This window comes from Vulpes vulpes, chromosome 4 (genome assembly GCF_048418805.1).
Source record: "Vulpes vulpes isolate BD-2025 chromosome 4, VulVul3, whole genome shotgun sequence".
Taxonomy (NCBI): domain Eukaryota; kingdom Metazoa; phylum Chordata; class Mammalia; order Carnivora; family Canidae; genus Vulpes; species Vulpes vulpes.
Window position 1 is genome coordinate 100,167,508 of NC_132783.1, and position 27,740 is coordinate 100,195,247.

General features: G+C 48.1%; 1 protein-coding gene and 2 long non-coding RNA genes across 6 annotated transcripts in view; 2 read left to right on the forward strand and 1 right to left on the reverse strand.

The window, feature by feature from the left end:
- LOC140598651 (uncharacterized) overlaps positions 1-2,729 on the forward strand; it is a 128,382-nt gene extending 125,653 nt beyond the window's left edge. The window contains exon 6 of the long non-coding RNA XR_012001186.1: positions 1,595-2,729. This is a non-coding gene — a long non-coding RNA (uncharacterized lncRNA). The remainder of the gene's footprint in view (positions 1-1,594) is intronic.
- Positions 1-27,740, reverse strand: part of KCNIP1 (potassium voltage-gated channel interacting protein 1) — a 337,549-nt gene that overhangs the window by 114,551 nt on the left and 195,258 nt on the right. The window lies entirely within an intron of this gene.
- LOC140598652 (uncharacterized) lies at positions 21,913-27,676 on the forward strand. Its single transcript, XR_012001188.1, has 2 exons — positions 21,913-21,989; positions 22,541-27,676. It is a non-coding gene; the product is annotated as an uncharacterized lncRNA (long non-coding RNA).

Sequence of the window (27,740 nt, forward strand, 5' to 3'; positions counted from 1 at the left end):
GCTCCAGGCTTCTCCCTTACTTCTGTTCCTGGCAAACTGATTGGCCAGCAAACACGATCAGCATTTCATAGGTTTGGGAGAAATCACTGCCTGTCGAGGTTTTTGTTTTTTTTTTTTTCAAAGGAGAATAGCAAGTGTTGACAAGGATGTGGAGATATTAGATATTAGAGCCCTTGTACATTGCTGGTGGGAACGTAAAATGATGCAGCTGCTGTGGAAGGTGGTTTGGTAGTTCCTTAGTCAGTTAAATACACTACTGGGAGCCAGCAATTCCACTTGTAGGTATATACGCAAAAGAATTGGAAACAGGTGTTCAAACCAAAACTTGTAAATGAATGTTCATAGGGGCACTATTCACAACAGCTAGAAAGTGGAAAATTCCAGATGTCCATTAATTGCTGAATGAATGAAATGTGGTCTATCCATACAATGGGGTATAAGAAGGAACGAGGCACCAATGAATGTGCACCATGGATGACTCTTGAAAACATGATACCAAGTGAAAGAAGTCAGACACCAAAGGCCACATATTGTATTACTCCACTAATGTGAAATATCCCAAGCAGGCAAATCCTCAAAGACAAAAAGCAGACTGGTGGTTGCCAGGGGCTGGGAGACGGGGTACTTAATGGGTACGGGGTTTTCATTTGGGGTGATGACACAGTGTGGGAACTAGACAATGGTGACGGCGGCACAACATTGTGAACATTAATGCCACTGAATTATACACTTGAAAATAGTGAATTTTAGGTTATGCATATTTTGACACAATAAAAAAAAAATAAAGATAGGCTGGGTCTATCGGATTCTTCCCCTACGTGCCATAGAAATTGTCACTGGGAAATAACAAGGAAACAAAGAAATAGGAGCAGATGCTTAATGATCCTGAGGAAGAACAGGGCAGAAGGGCTCCAGGACCTGCTGTGGTCATGAGCACGCAGAGACCAGGATGCATGGAGACAAGACAGAGGATAGAGGATACCTCCCACCGCCGAGGTAGTTCACCTCGGTCTACAAGGGCAGAACCGAGGCTCAGAGAGGCGAGCTCACTCCACGCTGCCCACTGACACAGAGCCGAGAAGAAAACCCATGTCTCTAACCGCTGTGCCACGCTGCACCCTAGGAGGGAGACATGGGGACTCAGTGGCTCAGATAACTGGATCTGCTCAGGAAAGAGGCACTGCAGGCAGCCAATGCAAATGGCCCCTTGTTTTTCTGCCAAGAAGCTGTTTGCAGCCCTTCTTAAGCTGTGATATATGTGGATGCATGCATTAGCTGGTCCTCTCCCCGGGGGCTGAATCTGTCTTGGTGCAGTTCTCAGTCATTCCAGCTGCATGGGAGACGAAGTCAGGGAAGGGCAGATCTGGGATATGCCTGAGCTGCCCTGCGGGAAAAGCTCCCCCAGTTAGCTCATGAAGGGGGGGTCTCCAACTTCCAAAAAGTACTGGAATGAATGAGCAGAGAACATTACTTTTCTGTGGCTTCCACTTCTTCATCCTGACTCCTCACCTGTCAGGCTTCTTGGGAACCACACAGCCCACGTTTGCACAAAGCCTTGCCGTTCCCAACTGTCCTTTGGCTTCTCTCCCTACAGTGTGACAGGAGCTACAGTGAAGATCAAGATGGGCTCTGGTGCCAAGGATCCTGCATATCCTGCTCAGCTCAGTGTGGTGTCTGCTGTTTCCTTCTTCTGCTGCTCCAGATCCACTCCATTACACTGTGTCCAACATAAACTGCTACCCATGGGCTTCGGCATGAGACAAGGCTACGAAGGTTCCATTACACCCCATCCCATCTTTCCTAAATCTCATGACTCAATATGTTCCCCAATTGCATTCCAGTTGATTTTCTGTCGCTGGCAACCCAACGAATCCCCATGAATAGGAGCTGAGGAAACATCCCTAAAATCACATCTGGCCTTCATCCTACCCTTCCGGCTCTCTTAACTGGTGCCATCTGCTGGTCAAGCAGCCACGTTCAAGGCCCCTCCAGTCCAACATTCCCAACACTGGTAAATCACCTGGGCTGATTTTACTTCCTACCACCTCTTGAATTTGTCCCTTTCTCTCCTCCTTAGTTCAGAACTCATCAACTCTTGCCATTAGCAATTTTCTTTAGCAATTTCCCAACGGGCTTCCCTGTCCCCAGTCTTTTTCCTCCAACCTCTCATTTCTCCTCCAGTCTACCCTCCAATAGTAAAAATAAAGCCAGAGTGAGTGGTTGTCCTGAAACACAGATTTCATGCTCCATCCCCCTGCCTGTCAGCAACAGCTGTGGGACTATACTAAAGGCCAGATGCTTTTCTTGGCACTCAAGGCTCTGTCTGGTCGAGGCTCCACTTATTTTGCAGCCCCAGCAGGAGCCCTTTCCCAACCACATGGGATTCTTGAGAGTGCCAGGCTCTCCCACCCCATGCCCTTGCTCACTCTGGCCCCTCGCTGGGACACCCTCTGTCCTCTGGCTAGCTGGTCACCTGCATGAGCCCTGCCCTCTCATGCCCATATTTGTACCTCTTGGCCTCCCTGAGGCTCCCACCCAGAGCCCCATGCATTTCCTGTCGTGGCCCACGTGTTGCAATGCTCTCTGTACTTGTCTGTCTCTGTGAGGTCTGTGCATCCAGATATGGCATCAGTCTCATCTGTCACTGTGTGCCTGGTTCCCAGCACAGGACCTGCCACATGGTGGGGGTTCAATGTCTTTGATTCAGTAAATAAATTAATGGAAAATGATCAATGAACCTAGTTCAGGGCCCTCAACTGTAGGGGTAAGGAAAGTGGAAGCATTTCCTTCCTCCTCTCCTTCCCACCAAAGGTGTGATCTGGATCATTGCGGCTCCTCTTTGCACCAGTTCGGCTCAGCAGAACCTCCAGCGACACTTTGAATTCCTGTAAATTACTTTCCTGCTATGACTTGTAAGCTGGGTTGCCAAGCAACGAGAGGGGATTTGGTCCTTATCAAGGGGCCTCATCCACACATCATCCGCTCAAAAGATGTCCTGGAACAGGTCGGGGGCGGGAAGAACTCCTCTCTTGCAGCCCACTGCCTTGCTGGGTACCTCAGCTGCAGCTGGGCGGGGGTCCCAGCCCTGCCCCGACAGGAGCTAATCATACCGGGGACATCTGAGATACCTCTTGCGGAGATGCCATCCTGACTGGCTCACTCTGGGGGCAGGAGAGGAGAGCTGTGGGACCGAGTGCGGAACACTGAGACTACCCACTGTGGAATCAGGAAGCTTGGGGTTTGCAGCCCAGAACTGGCACTTAGCCACATGCCCTTGGGAAAGTCCTCCTCGCTGAGTCCCGTTTGCTCATCAGGTCAGTGTAAATATTAAGATCTGGCTGCCTGTGCTGTGGGCGGCTTAATGGGATGCTATGGGAAAAGCCTGCTGTGCTGGCTAGCACTGAGAGGCGGTGCGAGAATGGCCACTGTTCTGATCCTGCAGGCCTGACACTGTCCGGGGCTCCTGGAAACCACAGCCCTGGTTGTCAGGCTTCCAGTGAGCACCCCTACTTATGCCCACTACTGAACCAAGGAGCCAGCAGAGGGACCGAGGTCACTGTTCTATCACCCGCTCCAGGCATCACAGCCCACACGGCAGAGAGTTGGTACTCAGCCTCCAGATTTCCCTCCCACACTGGGGGTTTTTTGGACTGCCACTTACTAGCCTCTGCTACAGCCAGGAAGTGAGCCAGGAGCCCCTCTCGTCCTCCCAAACAGCCGGTGATGAGGCTGTTAGCGTCTCTCTGAGTACCACGCTCAGCTGTGGGGTTTGAATGCAGCCGTGTCTAGTCTGAGAGCCCCTGTGGCTGAGGTGGAGAGCTGTGAGGCCAGGTGGCAACGGCCACTTCTGCAGGCCTGGACCAGTGCCAGGGCACGGGGCCCCGTGGTAAGTATCTGTCGATGGGCTGGCCTTAAAAGCCAAGGATACCCAGGCCTTGTGCAGGATCTGATAGTAAACTGTCAGAGTCCTGGGAATTAAATGCACCACAGAACTATTTGTGTGTGGTGCAGGGTGAGACTGACCTCAGCTTCATCTTCCCAGAACCCTCTCAGTGTCGGCAGCACCTTCTGCCCCCCTACTGCCTGATTCACTGCCCTCTATCAGGGTTGAGGCCCAGGCTAGAGGCCAGACAACCTCCAGCTCTTCAAGGATGTCTTTCCTCATGTCTGAAAGCTGCACCGAGGATCCCTTCTGCGCTGTGATGCCTCCTCCACAGTGCAAAGCCCACGTTCCAATGCCTTCTCCGCACCTGAGCACAGGAGCTAGGTCGGGTCCGTTCTGGTCCACAGCACCCAGCACAGGGCCGGGAACAGGGAGCAGGTGTCTGCTGGAATTGTTGAGGTGGAATGAGCTTTTCCTCCTGCTGTCTCCATTGCTGACGTCCTTGTGGTTATCTCCCGTCCCTGCCCCCAGATTTCAGGATTTTGTTCCATGTTCTTTCATATTGTATGATTTTGTAAAACAACTTGTGTCCTATTGGGATTAAGAACTCAGAGAAGCCCTGAGTGGATAAACTGCTTCATCCCAAGAGAAGGTGTGATGAAGCTTGAGGGCAGGGCAAAGGCAGGCCAGTGTGAAGTTTCAGGGGGTGCTCTATCCAGCTCCAGGCAAGGATCCCCCATTTGCCTCCATCTCTTCTTCTGTCTCTGGGGATGGCTGGCAACTGACTGTGGTTCTGATCCATTGCTCCCATAATCACTTCCAAATGTTATTTTCATGAAGCCATATTCTCCACCACAACGCTGTGACTCCCAGCTGTCCCTACCACGTGCCCCATTAGCTCCAAACCTGGAGCTGGTATATTTAAAAGGCGCTGCAGCCCAGCCCATGGCCCTAGCATATGAACTGGAACAGGACTTCTCTGGAGAGAGAGGACAGGAACAGACACTTATCAAATACCTACAAGGTGTCTTGGACCTGGCAAGGGCAGGTGCACTCTTTGCAATGACCTGTAGCATTGGTATTGCATTTATAATCCAAGGTAAAAGATTGTAAAAGATTTAATTAATTATTTAATTACTTAAAAAAGCTGGGGAGGGGCAGGGGGAGATGGAGAGAGTCTCAAGCAGACTGCGAGCTGAGCACGGAGCATGATTCGGGGCTCAATCTCATGACGCTGAGATCATGACCTGAGCCGAAATCAAGAGTCAGATGCTAAACGGACTGAGTCACCCAGACGTCCCTACAACCCTGTTTTAAAGTTGAGGCATATAACCTCCCAAGGCCACACAGAGACAGAACCTGAGCTTATATCAGGGCTAACTGGTCTCTGGTCTATACTCTATGCCTTGCCCACATGTCCTCCCAGAAGCACCACAGGAGACCTGGGATCATGTCTTGGGATAGGTAAAACCACAAGTCCCGGTGAACGGTGGCTCCGTCTTGTCCAGGCAGCTCTACGCCCTCCTGCCATCCTCATAGAGCCCTCTTCCCCTTCAACACCTGCAGCCGGAAGTCTGACCCCACAGTCTCACTCTGGGTTGGTCCAGGCCAGCCTCCCTTTGAAACCTCATGTCCCTATACATAAAGGCGTGTACCCATCACCAAGTTTATGGCAGGCTTAATTCAATAAACACACACTTAAATAATGGTAAGGAACACTTGACTGTGCACTGGTTGTGGGCCAGGTACCATGTTAGGCATTTATCCTCACAACAGTCTTCTGAATTGAGCCCTAACAGTAAGCCTGCTTTCTAGATGGGAAACAGATCAAAGTCGTTGACTTGTCCAAGGTCATAAAGATGGTAAGTGGTGGAGCTCAGATTCAAAATTAAGTCTGTCTGATTCCAGCCCAGTTTGGAGGTGCATTGTTTCCAAACATTGATTGGCCATCTGCTCATTGCATGCTGGGCACCGCACTAATTAATTTATATGAGCTATCTCGATGAATCAGCTCAAGGACCTCGAAGGTGGATCCTAGTTACTATTAAATCAAGTTTGCAGAAGGGGAAACAGAGGCTCCAAACAGCTGGCTGACTTGCCCAGGGTCGCACAGCTAACAAATGGCAGACTGGAAATTTGTATCAGGCCCTTTTTGTTTCTAGAGCCTCAGCTCTAACCATTTTCTGCCCTGCCCCTGAAAATAGTACGTGCCTACTGAATGCAAGGCATTGAGCTAGGGCCTTGGGGGACAGCAAAGAAGGGGACATGTTCCAGAAGATGACAAGGAAGTCCTCAGTTGGAGGGCAGTGTGAGAAGAGTGGTCTGAGGTGTCTGACCAAGCTGGGGGAGATGAGTAGCAAGGGAATGAGCATGGGTGCACAGAGCTCAAACATAGCTCCCAAGAATAGGGGGACCTTACTTTGTATCTTAAAGAACAAGTAGGATTTGGGTGGGGAAAAGGGGATTTGGGAGAGGGAACAGCCTGTGCAAAGTACAGCATGATATACTCAGGAAACATAGGTCATTTCCTGTAGCCTTGGCCAGGAGTTCCAGGTGGTGAGCAAGTTAAGGTGAGGCTAGAGAGGCCGGCCAAGGCCAGGCTGACTAAAGTATGAGTTAAGAACAGCAGTGCAAGGACTACTGACCCCAAGTTCAAGTCCCAGCTCTATCGCTAACTAGCTGTGTGACCCTGAGCAAGTTAATTGACTTCTCTGGGCTTCGGTTCCTTTATGTGAAGTGGTGACAATAGAAGTACCCACCCCATAGGGTTTTTCTTATAAGGATTAAATGAGTTGGTACCTATAAGAGTGTCTATCACACATATACTCTCAATAAATGTTAGCTCAGGATTGATGAGGATCTTGAGTACCAAGTTAAAGAGCCCTCATTTTCTCCTGAAGGGTGTAGGTGGTGGAAAGAGAGTGAATGGTTTTAAACGTGGGGAAGTGCTGTTCTATTTCCATTCAGTAAGTACCGTTGATTAAGCCCTCTGTCTGTCCTCATTCAAATAACTCAGGTCAGTGCTACAGAAAAGGAGGAAAGGAAGGAGAAGATATTTAGGTTAAAATCATCAGCTTGGCTTTCTGGGTTCTCCGGTTTCTCTTCCTTTCCCCATTCACAGTGTTCTGACTTCTGGCTCCCTTGTTCCCAGACCCATCACACACCCATGTCCACCCCACAGTCCTGAGCATCATGGAATCCTGCCATGACAGGGCGCCTCTGAGCTCCCCTTGGCCACTGCCTCCTCCTCCACCTATAACCAGGAAGGCTCTACTTGATTGTGTCCAGTGATAGGAGACTCATTACATGAGATAAAGGACCTATAACTCTGAAGAGGTGGGCAGTGGTAAGACCTTAGCTGCCCTGGTATCATTTGAGAAGTCAGAAAATGAAGCAGATGCCACCATTATGTTGCATGAGATTCCAGGAGGGAGGAAACAGCCTGCTGAGTGGTGTCTGGGTGAGAGGCCACAGGTCAAAGATGAATGCACTGTGTGGTGCCACAATCTTCCCCTCCGGTGTAACCATGATAGCTAGGTATTAGGTATTTATTGTATGCCTGGAACTGTATTAACTCATTTTAATTGCTTTTCCCACCGTCACTCATAAACTGATGTCAAATTTTTAGAAGCAACATTTGCTAGAGGAAGGAGAAGTGAGTCCCCTTTGTCTGGCATGTGCTCTAGTGCTCTTCAAGCCTCTGGTTCTGACTAAGAGAATGTCCCTGACCCTAAGGCACCCTTGTGTACACCTATGGGATCTAGAAACAGCCTTACTTAGGGTCAGGGACCTCAGCCTTATGATCTCTGTTCTGTCTTCCCCTCCGGCTCCCCTTTCTCTTTCACCCTGCCGGTGGGGGTCCTGGCGGGGGCATGTCAGATGTGCTTCGGGGCTTGTCTGCACTCTCCATATCTGTTTCAGTTTAGGAATCTGCAATGGCAGGAAGGCTTCCACCCTGCATGGCCTCTGTTGACTTTTGTACACTGGGCCCATGTAAGGCAGGACAGCCCCCTCTTCCTGTGGAGGAAAGTGTGAAGGGGCCCCCTTGGCACCTCCCAGGCCTTCCCTGTCTGTGCAAGATAGAGATCTCCTCTTGTGCAATCTTCCAAGCCTCCTCCTTCTCAGCTGTGGGTGTTCCTGGCAACAGGCCCTGCCCCAGCTCCTAGTGTGCACACTTTTAGTCAGATGAGCTCGATGGAGCAGAGGGTATGGGGGTTTGTTCAAGGTTCCCAATGCTTAAATAATGCCTCTACCATTCACTTGCAGGACTCTGAGTGTGTTCCTCTCTCTTGCTTCTTTGATCCTCACAAAACCCCGTGAGAGAGGCCAAGGAGGCATTACTGTCCCCATTTTACAGATTAGGAAAATAAGGCTTAGAGAAATGACTTGCTTCCCAAGACTTGGAGTGAGAAATCAAACTGGTCTGAGTCCTGATTTTCTGCTTTTTCTGTGCATGGATTCTGGGGGTTTGCTTCCATACTCACAGGACTAGGTGATGTGTCTGGGGTCACACGGGTAGAAAAGAGCACTGACAAAGCCTGAACCCAGAGACCATGCATGGTGTCTGGCGCTTGGCAGGTGTTCACCAAATGTGGAGTCAGATGACTCCCCAACCTTCCGCATCCCTCTGCTGGGTTGCCTCCTCTCCTGCAGGTCCTGTGGGTCTGGGCTCCCTCTGGCCATCTAGCAGGCAGGGGGAGGACTGGCATTCCCTCCCTCCTCCCAGCTTCCCTGGCTGCCAGAGAAGCAGGTGGCTTTCCCTCATCTCCCATTCAAAGGGTGTTGAGCTTGCAGAAGGCAGATGAATGAGCTGCTCAGCCAGGGAAGATTTTGTTGCTAAAATACATGGTCTGATTACGAGTGATTGAGGGGCTGGAGAGAGAGTGAAGTTGGCTGTGATTTGTTCTGATTTGAAGTAGTTCTAAACAAGTCACCAGGAGGCAGGATGGGGGCCGCAGAGTTCAGCGGCACAGGGCTTTGGCAACGATACATTTCCTGGGGACGCCAGGGCTGTTTCTGACAATTCCGGACAGGGTTTTCAAACAGTTTTTGAAATCAGATTCAGAACATTTATCTTGTCTCCTTTCCATTTGGCATGAAAGCTTCCCCATTTTGTCTTCCTCTCTTTTCTTTCACATATTTTATACACACACACACACACACACACACACACATACACACACACATATATAATTTTACTTTTATTTCTCTTCAGCATCGGAAGTGAGCCACAAATTAAGTGGAGGCGGCTTGGGAAACTGAAACCAGCCTGGTGTGGAATAATGATGTTATCTGTGGCCCAAGATTCGTAGTGGCACTGCCTCCCGTGTCTGTCTGACAAGGAGAATCTGCTTGAGGGAATTCATCTTGTCAGGATTGAAGGCAGTAATTGGGGCCAGTGATTCATGACCCCTTTATGGGCTCATGAATACATTCATCTTCCAGATTTATCACGTTTCGAAAATCCATGATTGTCCATTCCAGCAGGAGGTGGTGGGGCGGGGTGCAGTGGGGGGAGCAGGGTAACAGGGGAGAAGCCTCTTCACAAACAAAGATAAAGGAGACACGTGGGGCAGCTCCTCTGCATGATGGGAAGTGTGGCTCAGTGAGGAGGTTTCAATTAGATGGTTTTGGGATGGCGGACTCAACCCTGCAATGATCCTGACAGCTCTTCCCTCACCAGGAGAAAAGGATGAGAGGTACCCCCCACCCCCAATTTATCACTTCTGCCTTGGTTTGAGTTATTGGATTGCCACAGCTGCAAGTGACTGTCCTGCTCCTGGCCTCTGAACTGGACTGAGCCAGCCAGCTACCACTACAGGTGGATGCTCTGGGGCCCAAATGCTTATTCTGGGTGATGGCTCTGGACCCATCCCAACAGTGGCAAGAAAACCAGCAGTGACACATGAGGAGTGCAGATGCTGGCACCAGGTCAGCTGGGTCCAAACCCAGGCTTCTCCCTTCAGCAGCTGCTGCATGAGCTTACCTTAAACGCTCTGTGTCTCAATTTCTCTATAAAATTCACCCACAGCCTGACTGTGCAGAAGAGGAGTGACTCTACTTTAAACATTGAGCATTACCTGGTATACAGCAAGCGCTTACTTACTGTTGGCTAACACTACCTCCTATCCTTTGCTTGGCCTGCCTACTTCCCAGAAGCTTAGGCCGGCATCTGCTGCCAGTTCCATTGGTGGGGGACCTCTGGGGCACCCTTCTTTGGTTTCTAGAATCCCCATTTCCTGCATATACATGGCTTTGATCACAGCTCCAGCTCAGGCCCACCAGAATCCTGATGACTAAGCAGGCCCCAAACTGGAGGGATGTGCAGGCAGGGTGATAGCTTTGAGCCAGTTGTCCAGTGGGATCTGTCTCTGCAGATGGTGGAGGCCCAGGGGAAGGAAGGCACCTGTTGGACGTCACTGGCCAGGGACTGGAGGAGCTGGCAGCCTGGCTCTTCACTCAGTGCTCTCTCCACCACTGCTCCATGCTGCTCACATGGTGTTTTCTCTGCCGTGCCACTTCTCTTCTCCTTGACTATGGCTCAGGCTGGAGTCTGGGTTCTTGTATGCCATCCTGCATGCAGACCTCCAGGACATGGGAGTCTCTTAAGCGACACTACAGTCTGGCGTGGGTCTCTAAGGTAGGACTTTCTCCCTTCACTCTTGGTCTAAGAAGCAGCTGCCCATGTGACATGATGTCCACATGGCAGCCGTGGCCTCACGGGTCCTTGGGTGCATGGGCAGGCATGCCATAGAGCAGCATGTTCACAGAGACATGTACTGACTTACAAATGGACGCATGAGCCTTCTAGGATAGGGGTGGGAACTGGGAGATGCTACTCTTCCAGAACAAATTGTTTGGATTGCTGGTTCTTTCTTGAGTCTGTGAGAATAAATACGCCCTTGCATGCTGCTTCCCTTCTCAGAGCCATGTTCTCAAAACCTTATGGCTTCAGAAACAACTTTTTGGGTCACTGAGCATTTTTTGTTGTTGTTTTAAAGATTTTATTTTTTTATTCATGAGAGAGACTGAGAGAGAGGCAAGGACATAAGCAGAGGGAGAAGCAGGCTCCTCATGGAGAACCTGATGCAGGACTTGATCCCAGGACCCTGGGATCACTCCCTGAGCCAAAGGCAGACACTCAACCACTGAGCCACCCAGGTGTCCCTGGGTCCCTGCATATTAATGTTGAAAAGACTTCTGCAAGATGGTATTTGCACCACTGGCAGCCTTCCTGTCCAGGCAGGTTTGGAATCAACTTGGATGAGGTCCACCACCACCCTGACACTCACCACTCGCCCCCCCCAACACATTTCCACATTTCCCCATACAGATGCCTTCCTTATGGCTAGAAGAGGGGACTGCACGTCAATCGCATCTGTCTATACCTGTGATGCAAACTTGCACAATGTAAAGGGATCACTGATAGGCTGTAAAGAGCCTGCCTCTTTGGAGTCATAGTGCTTCAAATCCAGCCACTTGCTAACAGTGTGACCTTGGCAAAATTATCCTTGGTATCTAAGTCTCCACTTCCCCTTCTGTAAAAGGGGATAAAAATAATTATGTTGCAGAATTCTTAGGAAGAGTGAATGAACTCTCTCCTCCCTCCACATTCTAAAACCTCAGCACTCTGGCCATCAGACTCTACCCTGGGGAGTTAGCCCTGGCGGTGCACAGGAAATCAGCCCCGAGAGGCCTGCAGGGGAGAAGTAGGGGAGACCCTTCTTCCCATCATCTTGGGCCTCTTTATCAGAGCACTTCCAGGCAAGGTGCCCAGTGCAAATCAGAGCCCCCTTGCTCAGGAGATCCCAGAGCCTTTCCCTGGGGGAGAGCAGATCTTCTAAAATAGCTCAGTGGGGAAGGAGTGTGGGTAGCATGTAGGGTTCTTGGCTTCTTTGACTAGTCACACTTGCATGTGAGTTCTTTTTTTGGATTCCCTTACTGATGAAACTAGACGGGGCTCTCTCAGACAGAACTCCTGGTCCAGGGGCTGTCCCTGTGGGCTCTACTTCAGGGAAGACACAACTGATCTGTACTACTTCCTTCCTTTACCAGCGCCCATCCCACACTCCATCCTCACCCCCATCTCCACTCCTCACCCCTCCAAGCCCTAGCCCCAACTAAACCCCACTATCATCGATGCACACCTGCCCCCTCAGGACTCTTGGAAGGAGCTGGACTTGGGGAGTGGGATTTTCTTTGGCAGGATTTTGGTGGCCTCAAACTGGATCCTTACATGTACTGTGAAGGAAGTGGACTGGCGTGCCTGTCTGAAGAAGGGGTGGTTCAGTTGGATTGGCCTGATGCTCCCTCCCTTCTAGCTGAGCACAAAGCACTTAAAACCATATGATCGAGTGGCACCTGCTACATGCTTCATGAGAAACCCAATGGAAACAATGGCTAATGTGTACCACATGTAGACACTGTGCCAGGCGCTGCCTTTTGCAACTCCTCGAGAGGACTGCGGTTATTTCTAATTTATAGATAAGAAAACTGTAGTTAAACAGAGTCTATAACATGCCCAACCCCATGGTGGGAGAGGTTGTCTTTGAACCCTGGTGTTCTGGCTACAAACTGCTATGCTCTTAACCACACAGCTATTCTGCTTTCCTGGGGAGGGAAGAGGTAAATGTTGTCTCTTTCTACCCAAGGCAAGGGGTAATCCAGGACACTTCCCAAGGTGTTCCACACCCTGTGGCTGGCTGTGCACCCTACATAATCCCAATGGATGCCATGTATTAGGAAGGAGGAGGTACCAACAAAAATAATGAAAGACAGAAACATTTGTGAGGCTCCTACTATGTGCATCATACCACATAGGTCTCAGCGAGTATTTAAAGACTCTGGCCCTGCCCATTTCTAGGTGTCAAAAAGTCCACTTTTTGGAGTCTTGGGTCTTTCATCTGTAACATGAGAAGTGCCTCACACAAGGTCAGGTGACTCCTTCTTGAGCATGAATTATATCCTGACTCAATCTCATATGGGTAATCTTGTATTATTGTGTTATACAACAGAGGTCCAGAAAGGCTAATTGGCATTTCCTAGCTTAGATCCCTCCTGAAACTGGAGTCTATGTTCTTCCCTTGATCTCTGGCCTCCTCTCCCTTTTCTGCAGTAATGGCTGGGAAGGGAAGTCCCCTAATACACATTCCAAAACTCCAGCCCTCTCTGAGGCCCATGCCAAGGCAGCCCTCCACCACTCCACCGCTCCACTTCCCTCTACTCTGGAGAGGGAAGAGAGCATCGGGAAGAGGGACCCCAGCCAGGGATGATGTCTTGCTTAATGAGGGATTGTGGGAGGATGGAAAACGCGCTCAATTTATCTTTGTTGCCTAAATACCTCTTAAATTCTCCCTTGAATACTTCTAATTCAGCAGAATGTGAACAATTATAGCAGGAAGCTATTCATAGGTGGAAGGGGGCTGATGGAATTATTTATCAAAGTGACATTTTAATTATAGTGAAGAATGAGTTTGTTGTCACTGAGATGGAAGGCGGTGTTACCAGGCCTCCACACACCCCTCCAGAGTAAATTAAAAATGCTCCCTCTTCATGATAACTCCATTAGGTGCTGGAGATGCAGAAGCAAATGGCAGGTTCTTTCTGGGGAAACACTTCTGGGAGTTGCTGAGGTGGAATCCCTCGGAGGGTTTCTGATTTATGCTGGGGTGTGTGGGGTCTCTGAGACACAGGAAGTTGGTAGGTACAAGCTGGATGAATTCACAGTCTTTTCTGCTCTCAGGGGTCCCTACTTCCACCCCCATCTCCATGGACCAGCCCTTCCTTCCTTTCTTTCTTTCTTTCTTTCTTTCTTTCTTTCTTTCTTTCTTTCTTTCTATTTATTTATTCATGAAAGACACACAGAGAGAGGCAGAGACGTAAGCAGAGGGAGAAGCAGGCTCCCTGTGGGCAGCTTGATGTGAGACTTGATTCCAGGACCCCGGGATCATGACTGAGCCAAAGGCAGATACTCAACCACTGAGCCACCCAGAGCCCCACTTGCCCACACTTTCTTAGCGCATAGACTCTCTTCTAAAGGGCAGTATATATATGCCCACGGTAAATTCCAACTATATAAACATGTATACAGCAAAAATTAAGTCTCTTGGAATACGTGAGCCACTTTCCTTCACCTCCCTGACCTCTGGCTCTCCTTCTCGGATGCAACCAGCATCCAGATTCTCCTGAATTGGTCCTGAGATAACCTACACAAACTCAAGCACATTTGCAGCCTGTGCTGGCTTCTGTGCTCTTCTTCTTTAGCTGTGGCACGACTCTTTTATCTCCCCAACCAGGAGGAAACCCTGTGAAAGGCAGGAATGATGTTCTAAGCTTCTTCTCCCGTGCTGGCCACAGTTCCCAGCACAGCTGAGTTAAAGACTTTCACCATTCAGGCAGTACCTGGACCGCGCTAGGCACCATGCTCCGCACTCCGCAGAGGTGCTAGTTAAAATCCTCCATACAGGCCACTGAGGACTGAACTCCTCTCTCCATCTTGTAGATGAGAAAGCCCAGGTTCAGAGCAACCACAAGTATTCTGTTGTGCCATGTGGTGCTTTCAGGTGTGGTACTGGGTGTGTCCACTCCTTCAGATTTGACAGATTCCTCCCCATGCCTACCACTGTGTCCAAGGTAATTAAGAGAGGCACTCACAGTCTCTAGGTGCTCACAATCTATGTCTGGTGGTGGTGGGAGGGGGCTGGGAGGAGGGCAGATAAGTAAATCAATGTGCTAGTATGTTGTGATGCTTGTTTAATAGAATGGGATTAATATTTGGAAAGAGGAAGATGTTCTGGTGGGAAGCCACCTGTTGTCATGTTCAGCCACAGAAATTCTGGAGCTGTCTGTTACAGCTTTGGCATTGTTTTAATACAGCCCAGCAGGGGACCCAATTATTTCAAATAGAGACAGTTTCAAGAATAATCAACAAAGTAGTAAATCTCTCCTAGCTGGGTTGGTGATAGCTGGTGGGGAAAGTACAGGAGGTTCAGTGTGAGACTGGAACCCTCCCATCACCCTCCAAGCCAGGGCCTCTCACCAACGCTGACCATCACCAAACCATAAACCAGAGCCCAACTCCTAAGCTCCTGCTAACTGGATAGAAGTGGTTCAGTGACAGCCATTCCCCTCACTGGGGAGCTCATATCTGACTCAAGACTTGCTTGCCCACACTTGCTTTGTCTGCCTCCTAGCTCTCAGTTTCAATCAGCAGGATGTGACTGTCTGATCCCCAGGCTTTCCCTGTGAGGACCTGTGTCTGGCAACTATCACAGCTGATGCTCTGGCAGGGAGTGACTTTGACCAAAACCCCGTTAACAGGGTGCTCTAGGATGACAGCTCCCCAGTATCCCCTGGGTAGGCCAGGGAAGTGTAAAAGCTTCCAGCTACCTTCTATTCACATTCAAGGTCATCCCTGCTTGCTCTGAGTTGCCAAACTCACATCCAATAATACAAATATCAGCACTTCTCAATTATAGAGTGTGCACTCTAGGACAGGGTCTCTGCTCACACTTGATGTGTTTTCTCTTCTCATCCCTATGCCCTTCCTGGCAGTTTGGAGCCACCCCCATCCCCATGTTACAGGGAAGGAAAGGGACAGTAGGAGAGGGGAAACCACCTGAGCTGTGCATCTCAAGAGTGGCAGGGCTGAGATTGGAACCGTCAGCGGTCTGACCACAAAGCCCGCTGCTCTAGCCAGACTTCAGATCCTGAAGGCCAGCAGGCTACCAGACCAGAATCAGCGCACACAAAAAAAAAGAGAATAATTTAAGTACAGTCATCAAGCACCATCCCATACTCCTTTCATTCAGGTCTGTGCTCCCACATCACCTCCTCTGGGTCTAAAATAAACAGAGCCCTAGCCTGCTGGCCCCCTCTACCCCTTACCTTGCTTTAATTTTCCTCCAGAGCATTTCTATCTCTGAACTTACATGTTTATTTCTGTATTGGGTGTCTCTGCTGCACTACTCTATAAGCTCCAAGAGGACAGGGATGTCCTGGATTCCCTGCCATACTCCTAGTGCCAAACAATGCTTGGCACAGAGCAGGTGCTCCATAAATGTGTGTGAAATAAATGTGTGAATTATTCATTCTAGACTCTGAACACCTGAAGAAATTAGGTAATAGCAAATAGCACTTACTGTTACCTTTTAGGCATTAGGAATTGTGCTAATGCTAACATGAAAATATTATCTCATTTTATTGAAGAGGTAAACACCATTATTATATCCATTTTATCAGACGAGGCTACTGGGGAGAAGTGACATGCCCAAGGCCATCAGCTGGAAGCAGAAAAACATGAAGAGCTCTGGTCTTTCTAACTTCCAAGCCTGGATGCTGAGCCTCTGCATAATATACCCCTTCTCCCCTTGGGCTGAACTTGGCCCTCAACCTGTGGCCATTTGCAGTCAGACCAAGTCACGGGAAACAGCTTAGATATGCGAACAGGGAATGGTCTGCTCTGCAAAGCTACCAGGCTCCCTGGCAGTGTCTTGTACTTCCCTCCCCAGGAAAGCTGCATAGAACAGCCGCAATCCAGGGAGCCAAAGGATTTGAGGAGGAGGGTGGGAGCTCTCCCTTGGTCCTGCCTGCCTTTCTCCCGACTCCACCTTGTTCAATAATGACAGGGCATGCCCATAGGCATGAATGAGTGACAAGCACACCAGAAGCTGATGCATGCTTTTTAAAATCTTGCAAGACTGCAAAATCATACACATAATCCAGCAGGGAAAAAGAAAGTTCCCTTAGGGATAAAGCTGGGCAGCCCCAGGAGTGGGTTTATTAAATGTGTGGGATAGAAATGAGAGTGCTGGCTCTGCAGTCAGGCAGCTGGTGTCAAGTCTCTGCCATTCTTTAGCTGTGTGGCCTTGGGTGAATGACTGTACCTCTCTGTGCCTTTAGTCATTCTCTGAGAAATGGAGACAATAGTGGCTGTTGGAACAGAGGACTGTGGATGAGATAAAGCATCCCACATGGGGTTATAGTACATGGTTGGTTTTGGAGGGCCCTCCTTGACTTTCAGCTCTAGTGCACAGTGAGACTGAAAGGTTTAACTTTCCAGCAGGTTTGATGCTCGATGGTGGAGGGCACATCCATAACAAAGCAACTGGTTCTCAGGGGACCCATAGGAGTCCATTTCAAATATGGACTGTTTAGGCCAGCTTAGTCTTGTTGCTTTCCCTCCATCTTTCTCTGTCATTCATTCATTCATTCATTCATTCATTCATTACCTCTGCTGTACCAAGCACTGAGCTTAGTGATGACGAGCATAGGATCTACCTGAAGTAGAAAGCCTCCGTGACACTGAACAATGTCCCCCTAATGCAGTGATGCCTGTGTTCCTAATTCTTGGAATCTGTGAATATGTTACTTCACATGCTATGAAGTGAATGAAAATGGAATGAAACCAAGGATTTCTGAGATGGAGGGATTATCCGGAATTATCCAGGTGGGCCCATTGTAATTGCAAGGCTCCTTCTCGGAGTCCTGTGGATGAGAGACAGAGAAAGGTGGTGTGAAGACAGAAGCAGAGCTTGGAGATGGAAGACGGAGCCATAAGACAAGGGATGCAGGTGGCATCCAGAAACTGGACAAGGGAAGGAAATACATTCTCCCCTGGAGAGCACAGCCCTGCAACCCCTCCTTGACTTTAGCCCCTTACAACTCATTTCTGATTTCTAACCCTCTGAACTGTAAAATAATATATTTGTGTTGTTTCAGCTACTAAATAAATGTGTGATAATTTGTCACAGCAGCAATAGGAAACTAGTATCGCTCATTCACCCCCCATTATTTCCTATCATGCAACTTGTTGGCTTTCTTCAGAGCATTTACCCCCACCTGTAAGGACTGGTAGCTTCTCTGTCCCTCAAGGTGCATGTACAAAGGAGTACACAACCCTGGTCTCAAGGGGAGTGTTGTCCGCAGGCGGGGTGACCAGAAATGTACTGGCAAGAACGGCAATGCCTGCTATAAATTGAATGTGTGCTAGGCCAGGAACTGTGCTAAGCACTTTATGAGCATGGCTTCATTTACTCCTGACAATAGCCTTATAGAAAATGAGGGACAGAGGCCCGGACTAGAAAAGATGAAGTAACTGCCCTGGTCACACAGACTGGTAATAAATTTAAGCACAACTGTCTTAACTGTCTGGCTCTAAAGTTCATTCAATTTCTACTATGACAAACTACTCCCCCATGATTTCCAAGGTCCCGTAGGGCTTTTAAATTCTCACTTATCTGCCTCCTGCCCATCATTTTCATCATCAGAATTATCATCAGCACCATCTTAATCTCAACATCTTATTATAGCACTTAATAAACTCAAGGTACTATGAAGATTACACATAGGTAAACCTTATTATTATTGTTACTATTATTGGTGCCTGTGTTTATTGAGCATCTACTATATACAGGGACTGATTCAGACACCTTGATACTTGATCATATTTCATTCATATGGCCATCCTATGTCATATGTATTAATTACTCCCATTTTACAGATGAGGGCACTGAGATTCAGGGACATTGACCAGCTTGCCCAGCATGAAGAGGAAAGTTGACACTTGAAAGCATATTCATTCGACATCAAAGGCTGTGCAATCAACCACCGTATCCTCCAGCCTCCCTACCTGCAGGGTCCAGGCTGTGTCCTTGTGAGGTGCTACAGGAGACATGCAGACACACCAGCTCCTCCCAGGCAGGACTCAGGAGGGCCAGGGTCTAGGGATGGAGAATTGTCTGATGTGTGACCAGAGTGGTAGATAGTCCTGCTCCCGAGAGGTGTGAAGGTGACTCTGCAAATGAGTTCCATGTGAATATCTGTCATGGGTCACTCAGAGAATGGTCCCATCTAACCTGGGAGGAATTTTCACCATGAATGCATTCAGCTCTAATTTTCTCCATTTGCTATGCCATTATCAGCCAAGTTCTTGTGCTGCTGGGTACATTGATTCCTCTAGTAATAACCGAGCCATCTCTGCCACAGGGATGAGAAGTGGCACTGATATCTTCACAGGTACTGTGAGCCTGGTAATGGGCAGAAACGATGTGCCTGGGAGACTTACAGGTGCAGCTGAACATCTCTGAATGAGGGGGATGGGGAATCACAGTGCTGAGTGGCTGGGGGGATGTAGTGAATCCAGTCATGGTGAAGGCCTTTTTGAGAATCTAGGTATCAGGACATCACCCAACAACTGGGCCAGAGGCATACAGTTAAGAAAGCAAGGTTTGAACTTAGAATATTTATAGATCTTATTTTTTAATTAATTAATTAATCAATTAATTATTTAAAAAAGATTTTATTTATTTGAGAGACACACAGAGAGACAGAGACATAGGCAGATGGAGAACTAGGTTCCCTTCTCAGAGCTTGATATGGGACTTGAACCCAGGACCTTGGGATCATGACCTGAGCCGAAGGCAGATGCTCAACCACTGAGCCACTGAGGTGCCCCTAGATTTTATTTTTTTAAATCATTTTTGTTTCTGGAATTACCACTTATTAGCTGTGTGACTTTCGGCATGTTACTTTGTCTTTCTGAATCTCAGTTTTCTTACCTGTAAACTATAGACACTAGAAGTTCCTACTTTCTAGGGCTGTTGGGGGTTAAAGGGAATGATGCTTGTGAAGTTTACCCTCTGCTGGACACAGAGCGCTCATTAGAGGGGATCACAATGACGATCATGACATCATGACGCCACAGACCCTCTCTGCCCTGGGCTGTCAATTCCTTGTCTTTGGGAGAATATGGGAATATTCGACCCCAGGACACTGCAGAGAAGAATGTGGAGCAAGGGAAAGAAAGCACCTGGATTTCTCTATTACCACTGATTGAAGCTGAAAATAAAACTGAACTTCAACTAGAAGGAAGGGGCATGTGAGTCACTATGGAAAAGAGCCCTCTGCAAGCCGCTGAGTCCTATGAGCTGTCCCTCCACATCTTCTTGTCCTTGTCACCATGACCTTCCTCTCCCATGGGCTGGGCACCTCCCCCACACCTCACTGACTGCAAAGCTCTCCAAGCTGCTCCCTCAGGCCCCTCAACTCCTTGCTGCCAGATCCTGCTGTGAAATGTGGCTTTTCTTACATTATTCCCCTGAGCCCAAACCTTTCATGACTCGTGGGCTTCTGAGTTTGGCATTCTGGGCTTTTGTAAGTTCAGGTCCCAATCTCCACTGGTGACCTTAACTCTATCTGCCCAGTCTGGTCTCTGAAGACCCCTGTGAATGGGCCAGGAGCAGCCTCTCTCAAACCCCTTCTCTGAGCCTGGCATTAATGAAATAGTTTATGTATTCGTTAATTTATCTAGCCAACGGGTGAGCACCAGAATTTCTAAGAAGCACAGAGTCTAGGAAGCATGGTGTAGCCCTGGTGGCTCTGGAGTGGCTGCTGCCCATGGCAGACATTACTAATAGGTCTCAGACCTTTTGACTCACCAAGTTTAGATTCAGCCTCAGAATTCTCAAAGCAATTCCTCAGCCAGCCTCTAGTCATCAAAGGAGTTGTCAATACCCATATTCCATCTTTAGGTAGTGGAGTCAGACAGATGGGGGATCCAGCCCCATCCCAGTGCCACCACTTAACCCTTAACCTGGCATGATCTCTGGGAAGGCCTCCGTCCACTCTGAGCATCCATATCCACAGGGTTAAATCAGGCCAATTATTTTTACCTCCCAGGGCTGCTGGAGGATTGGAGCTCATGAATACTGCCGGATAACATTTTGGGATTTTCTTGCTACCCTTCTCCTATTTGCTCGGCAGCATTCACTGCCTCAGGGGTGGTGGGGGGATGCAACAGGAAAGCTGAGAAAAGATTTTCAGTTTATTGAGACTCAAGAGCCTAAGCCCTCAGGATCGTTTTGTGCCCCAAACAGTAGATTTCCAAGAGCAGAGGAAGAGGCAGGCTACTCTGCCCTCAGACTAGATAAACTTCTCTAAGCCAGGGCAAGCAGGGGAAGAAGGGCACTAAAGATGCTGGTGGTCGCTGAGAAGGGTGGGCAGTAAGGTGAACCCCTAAGTCCATTTGCAGATGATGATGCAACTGGAAACCAGGCTGGGCACCGGCTGTCTCCGTCCAGCACAGCATAGGGGCAGCAGGGACGTCTAGGAAGATGGGCCGAGGGAGCCTCCCAGCATAGCCATGCCCTAGTGCTGGCTGGCCCAGAACCACAGGCAGCTCCTCCATGCCTCCTGGGGGGCATCCTGCTGAAGTCTTGGGTGGGATGGGAAGAAGGCAGTGGGAGTGCCCAGGACCGGATGGGGATGAGGAGGTGTCTGCATTCAGTGATGTAGAGGAGGATAACTGGGAAAGCTGGGTGTCCCTAGCCTCCACTGACCCTTCCTGCACCTGCAGCTCCTGCCCCACGCTTACATGCAGTGGCGGGGAAGGAAGGTGGGAGGAAACTGACAGGACAGTGACTTGGGTCCTCCTACGCAAAGGGCTGACTGCTCAGGATGGGCATAAAATTCAGGGATGATAGAAAAACAAACTTACATTTCTCTTTGTTCTGAATTTGAGGACGGCAATTCATGCTTACCACCTGCATACAGACAAAGTACCTGCTAGCTATCGCTATTGCAAGTTTCAGCCATTTCCCTGCTAATTATTACTGTTCAGTGGAAGTATTATAAGTGTTACTATGGTGGAGAATAAATGGAATAATGTTATATAAGCCATGTGGCACACAGTAGCACTAGGTACTGAGCACTGACACTCAGTAAATAGTAGCTTCCTCATTCTCCCTTCCCCGTTGGCAGAGCTAAAACCCACAGAATCTGAGAAACTCTCATTTCTACCATATAAGCAACTTCTCAGGGGCTGTGAGACTTATGATCTGACTGGCTGCTAGCTCTGTTTTCAAGTACATTTGATCCCGTTCACTTAATGGTCTTTAAAAAATGGCTTGAACTTTGATAAATTTGGAAACAGCAGGCGAGGGAGGCAGATTGCTCCCCTGTAATCCAAGGAAGCAGGCAGTCCTTCAACATCGAGCCCTCGGCAAATTTCACATTCATGGTCTCTGGCTCTTTCCCGACATTTAGGACCATAGTGTGGACTTCGAGAGTGCCCATGGAGGAGAACTGGAGAGTGAAACGTGTTACGAAGGTAAGAGCTTTTTCTGGCCTCCCTTCCCCCCCACCCGGTTCTCCTCTGCTCCCTCAGCAGGAAAGCCGTTCCTGGAATCTCTTTGGAAAAAAAGGACTCAAAAAGTCTGCCCCAGACCAATAGCCTGGCATTGGTGACCTGTGTTCCCTGGCAAATTGTTTCTGGTGGCCTTTGCTTGAACCCTTAACAACACAGAGAGATGCTAACACAGAGAGAAGGGAGTAGAGGCTATACTATACTGCTAGTACTTGCAACTATTCATTGAGCAAATACTAAGCATTACATTGTGCTGATTACTTATATTTTCTCAATTTCCCGTGGGAACCTCCTGAGGAAGGACCTAGCCCTCGTGTTACCAACTCGCAAAAAGATCCCAGAGAAGTACCAGCTTATGATCACCCGAGTAAGCTCTTTAGCCACCTGCCACCCAGAGCAAAGCACTTGAGTAAAAATGAACTAGAAATTGTTAATTCAAACCATCTACATATGACCTATCATCTGCTCTCTATTGCTGGGGCTTAAGGCTACTGTGTATCTTTTACATTCCATAGGTACGTGTAATCATCATACAAAGACCCTTGCCTCATTTGCACAAGAGAGGTGGTGAAGGCCTTATCTCACCTCATAATCTCTTCTGCAGTATTCATATCACTTCCAGAGAGGTCAGTGCGCTCATCCAGAAAGTCGATGAGATGGACCAGCTTAAGGATGCCAAATCCTTGGCACGCAGGTTGTCACTTTTCTACCTGTGCCCCAGGCAGCCATCAAAAATGATTTACAGATCTCATTTTCACTGAACCCAGATGTGGCCCCAGATTCTTTCTGAAAGAGCTCTTCAGGAAACCATGACGGATTAATTAAAAACTGGCACAAGAAGCGAATCCTATTTGCCACCGCTGCTTGAGGAGACTGCAAAGTATCCTTCATGTTATAACATGCTATGAGGCCACAGGGTGTGAGAGGTGACCTGGCAGTGAGCTCAGGAGCTGGGAGCTCTGAGTCTCGCCCACTCTGGCCACTTGCCAGCTCTGTGACCTGGGACAAGTTCATCCCTGTCTCTAGTTTTCAGTTCCTTCATCTGTATCATTTAGCTCAGTGGTCCTATCCAGTTTCAATAACCTGTGATTCACAGCAGATCACCGGATGGGGGTTGGATGGGAAGTGATCCCACAGAACTTGCATGCTAGGCCAACAAGACATCATCTGGGAGTGATGATACCTACCTTTAGGCTTATTAAGAAGGTGTCTGTGTTGGGCATTTGAATTACAGCATAAAGTGCTACTTGAGATGGGTGCCAATGACTCACGCATACTAGAAACATAGATACTTTGGATCACAACTGCCTCAAAAACTATTTGGGCCATCTGTATCTGACACTTGAGTTCACTCTCTACCATGCCCAATGAGATGTTGCCACGTGCCTGCTTGCACGCTTCCCACAACAGGGCGAGTCCTACTTCCCAAGGCAACCCCACCCATTTTGGGACACTTCTGAGTTTTGAAAGGTTTCCCTAATTTGCTGCCATTACTTTACCTCATTAAACTCTATAACTCTTGGGCTCATACGGGGTCATCTAATCCTTTTGCCTCTTCTGGCATTTGAAATTAGTTTCCATACCTTGCACTTCTCTATTCCTATTCAACCTGTCACGAGACTAGCTTGTCTTCATGCTAAAACATTCTCAAGTCCTGCCACTATTCCTTATGTGATGTGGTTCTGAGTGTCCATGCCCTGGGTATGCCCAGGGTTGTCTACACAACATTCAACCTAAATGTCGCCATGTAGGCATCGTCTGCTCAATGCAACATGAAGTGGCAGGTGGTGAGGAGGCTGGGATTCTGGGTCCTAGGAACAGAACATTTGGATCTGCACCTCCACTCTGTGTGATCTTCCATTAGGGACTTCTCAGAATCTCCACTATTTTATCTGGAAATGACAATGATAACAGTACTTGCCTCATGGGGTTATTACAAAGATTAAGTTGGCTAATAGATGCAAAGGACACACAGGAAGTGCTCAATTAATACTAGCTATTACCATCCTGTCTTTCTAGACGTGGTATTCTGTTAGCATAAACTAAAGAAATAACTTTCTAGCAGTGTTTCCAAGAAAGTACCGAACCCTGGGAGCAGTCCAGTCATTTTGACATGGGCAAGGTCCAGCATGTGGTGCTAAGAGGGGTCTGGAGGAGGCTAGCACACGCAAGCAGTTAATGGCCAGGGGACCAATGGCCAACTCTCTTAAAGGCTCAGAAAATCAAATTTAGAACAGAGAAGCCTAAACCCTCGCTGGACAGAAAGCACCGGGCATACCTATGAACTTGCAAGAAACTCATTATTTTCTTTTTTTCTTTCCCGATTAGGGCTGCTCATCCCAGGGTGTTTGAGAGCTGGTTCAGGGCAAAGTATGTGAGCTGATAATGAGCTTTCAGAACGCTTCCCCCCACTCAGGCAGAGATCAGAGAAGATGCACGAAAGGCTGTCACAGAAAGGCGGAGAACGCTTGCTTTGATTCCTTGTGAGCCACTATAAGTCCTGGCCAGCCGGTCTTCCTGCCTCCAAGCTAGGAGCCAAATCCGGCTCTAAGCAGAGGATGAGGAGCCTTAGAATCCCAGGAAACCTCTCCAGGCTGTTTGAAGAACCTCCGACTTCCCTTTAAAATGCCAGAGGATCCAGCAGAGCTCAGTGGGGAGCAGAGCCCTAGGGGAGGTGTGCTGTACCCAGGAGATGCCATTAACTCATGGCTTTCCTTGGCTGGCTGGGCCAGCCACATGGCATCACAGTGAAAAGAAGTGCATGCTAAAAATGCCCAGGTGTGCTTTGTGACATTGGAAACCAAGGAGGGCAGGGCCAGCTTCTCCTTTACCCTGAAGGTAAACAGGCAGCACTATTTTTCTGCTGTGCCTGTGCTGTCTTTGGTGAATTTTCCACCACTGATTCTCCAAGTGTGGTTCATGGACTGCCTTCATCAAATCTAGTCATGGCTGCCTCTCTGTTCCTCAAACATGACAAGGTTGCTCCCACCCCAGGGCTTTGCTGTTGCTAGTCCCATTCTCCTAGCCCCCTCACAACTATCCTTTTCTCAGTATTCATATTTTAGCTCAAGCAACGTCTCCTCAGAGAGATTCTCCTTGACCAGGCTATCTAAGGAGCCCTCTTCCCTCCTCAGTCCCCTTTATTTCTTCCATGGCACTTATCACTTCTTGAAATTTATTTTTTTGTTCATTGTCCATCTTATTCTACTTTAAGATACCATATTGGTTATGTTCATTGCTGGGTACTCACTGCCTAGAACACAGCTGGCCATATAGCGGGCATTCGACAAACATCTGGCAAATGAGTAAATGCACCACTTTTCCCAGTACCATGTGTCTAAGGTCACCAGGGCTAGCCCTGGGGTGATTCTTGCAGTGTCCTCTGACCTGTGGCACTCTAGATCTCTTGCCTTAGCTTTCCACCATTCTCAGTCTTACCCCCCTCAGTATGCACTGCTGCCTGAGAGATTCCTCTAGTTTTCTTTCCTCCCATCTCCCTCTGTTGGCTCCATGAAAGTGGGAACCTTTTTGCCCACCATTGGGCTCCCAGTGTGTGAAGCAGTACCTGCCTAGCACATAGTTGGCACGCAGGACACATTTGCCGACTGAGTGAATAAATAATACACTATACACTTATCCTAACAATTCCACATTTAGCAATCTATCCTAAAGAGGTAATCAAATCTGTACAAAATGGTTCACCAAAACATCTTTTTATTGAGAAGGGACTAACTAGATAAGTTGTGATGTAGAATAATATGGGATTTGCAGCCGATAGAAATGAAGCTCTTGATTTATGTGCATTTAGGTGACTTCCAACTCTTTTCTGCTGTTGTAAGTAACATTGCATTGGACATTCTTCTTTTCAAATACATTTGCTCATTTCTGACATCCTTGGGATAGATCTCTAAAATTTAAATTATTGGGTCATTTGATCTTAACTCTTTTGAAAAAGGCCTACCAAATACACTATACTGTCCCCCAAAACTGGTCAACAAAATTACTTAGAGCACCTTAGAGAGAGAACACTGTTTCTTTGTTTCTTTTACCCTTTTAAATCAAATGAAAACAGTATCGGCGCAGAGCATAATTAACAAGCAAGACATTGTCTATGAAATGATTCAGTTAGAATGAAGACAAAGGCATCATATGAGCTCTGACATTCACATGCAACAGACACATAAATGGATTTCTCATAGGCTCCAGCTTTTGACTCAATGTATCCAGGCAACAGAAGTCTGGATTTAATAACAGATGTTCGCTGCATAGCAATCACCACATAATGCCAGGGTAGACTAAAACAGCATTTTATCAACCAATAAATGTGCTGTTTGCTTTATTTTACCATGTTGTTCTTCAGTTCCCTTCAAAACCGCGAGGACAGATTGAGTCACTCGGCATCTGCTGGGAGCAATATGCTTGGCTTCATTTAAAATGAAAAATCAGGTCTGTGTTTACATTTTTCACCAAAGCATGGGATCTGATGTGCTAACACTCCCAACTGGGCTAGCCGGAAGGGCTTTCAGGAAACCCTCAGGGGAAATGGGACCAAAGTGGGAAGTCAGTCACCCTTCTGGGAAAGACATATGGCGGCCCTTCCACTTCAATCAGCCCCACCAGAGGGAGGTCTGGATTTCCCCCACCCATAGATGAGTGTTGGCAAAAGGGCCCCTGCTGGGCTCCTTCCCACAGCCAGCAGCTTTGAAAACAAGTCTACTTTCAAAAGGCCAATCACCCTGCAGGGTTTGAATAAGGATCTATGTGTAGCCTGTAAATTTATTGAATAAAACATACATAATTTTCTGAGGGAAAATGCTTCCAAGGTGGTAGCTAAGAAGAATGCCATTTGAGTCTGTCCAGGTTGACTGACATGGATTTGGGGAAGAGAGAATGAAGCTAACACGTTCTAAGTGCCAGGTACCCCGCTAACTTTTTATATAGTATTTTGCTTAATGATCACAGCATCACCCTGAGGTAATACTATGTATGTGTCCTCACTTTCGTAGAGGAGACAGAAGCTTGGAGAGTTGAAGTCACTTGGCCAAGCAGCTACCACACGATGCAGAGTGGTGGCAGGCTGTGGCAAGATAACTCTAGGTGACTTCTGAAGCTGGATGGTAATAGGCAATACAGTTTCTACCTTTGTCACTGGAATGCTTGTTCTTGAAGCTTTTAGTCTGTTCTTGAAGCATCCCGGCTGCCCTGAAGCCACCATCTACTCTGAAACCCAAACAAGAAGCCTATGGGGAAGCTTACATAGAGAAGAAACAAGCTGCCTGCCAGTAGCTCTCAATCGACAGCCAGCACCAGTCTGCCAGCCACGTGAGGGAGCCAGCTTGAAAGTGGATCCTCCAGACCCCAGTTGAATTACCCTACCTGACTCCACATGGAATAGAGACAAACCATCCCTACCAAAGCCTGCACAAATTGCAGACTTGTGAAAAAAGAAGTGATTTTTATTGTTTTAAGGTGTAACATTTGGAATGATCTGTTACATAGCAATAGGGAAGTGATACATTGGGGAACTCAGGAGATGATTAAAAGAGCCGGATTCACTCTCTAATCTTCAGTGCCTGGGTGAAACTTTGCAGCGAGAGAAAAAAGATGTTTTCTATATAACAGTTGTAATAAAGTGAATTATTAAGAAGAAAGACCACTTGTTGTGTGCTGTTCTCTCCCACTTCCACTTCATTGTCCAACCTCACAAAGTCAACT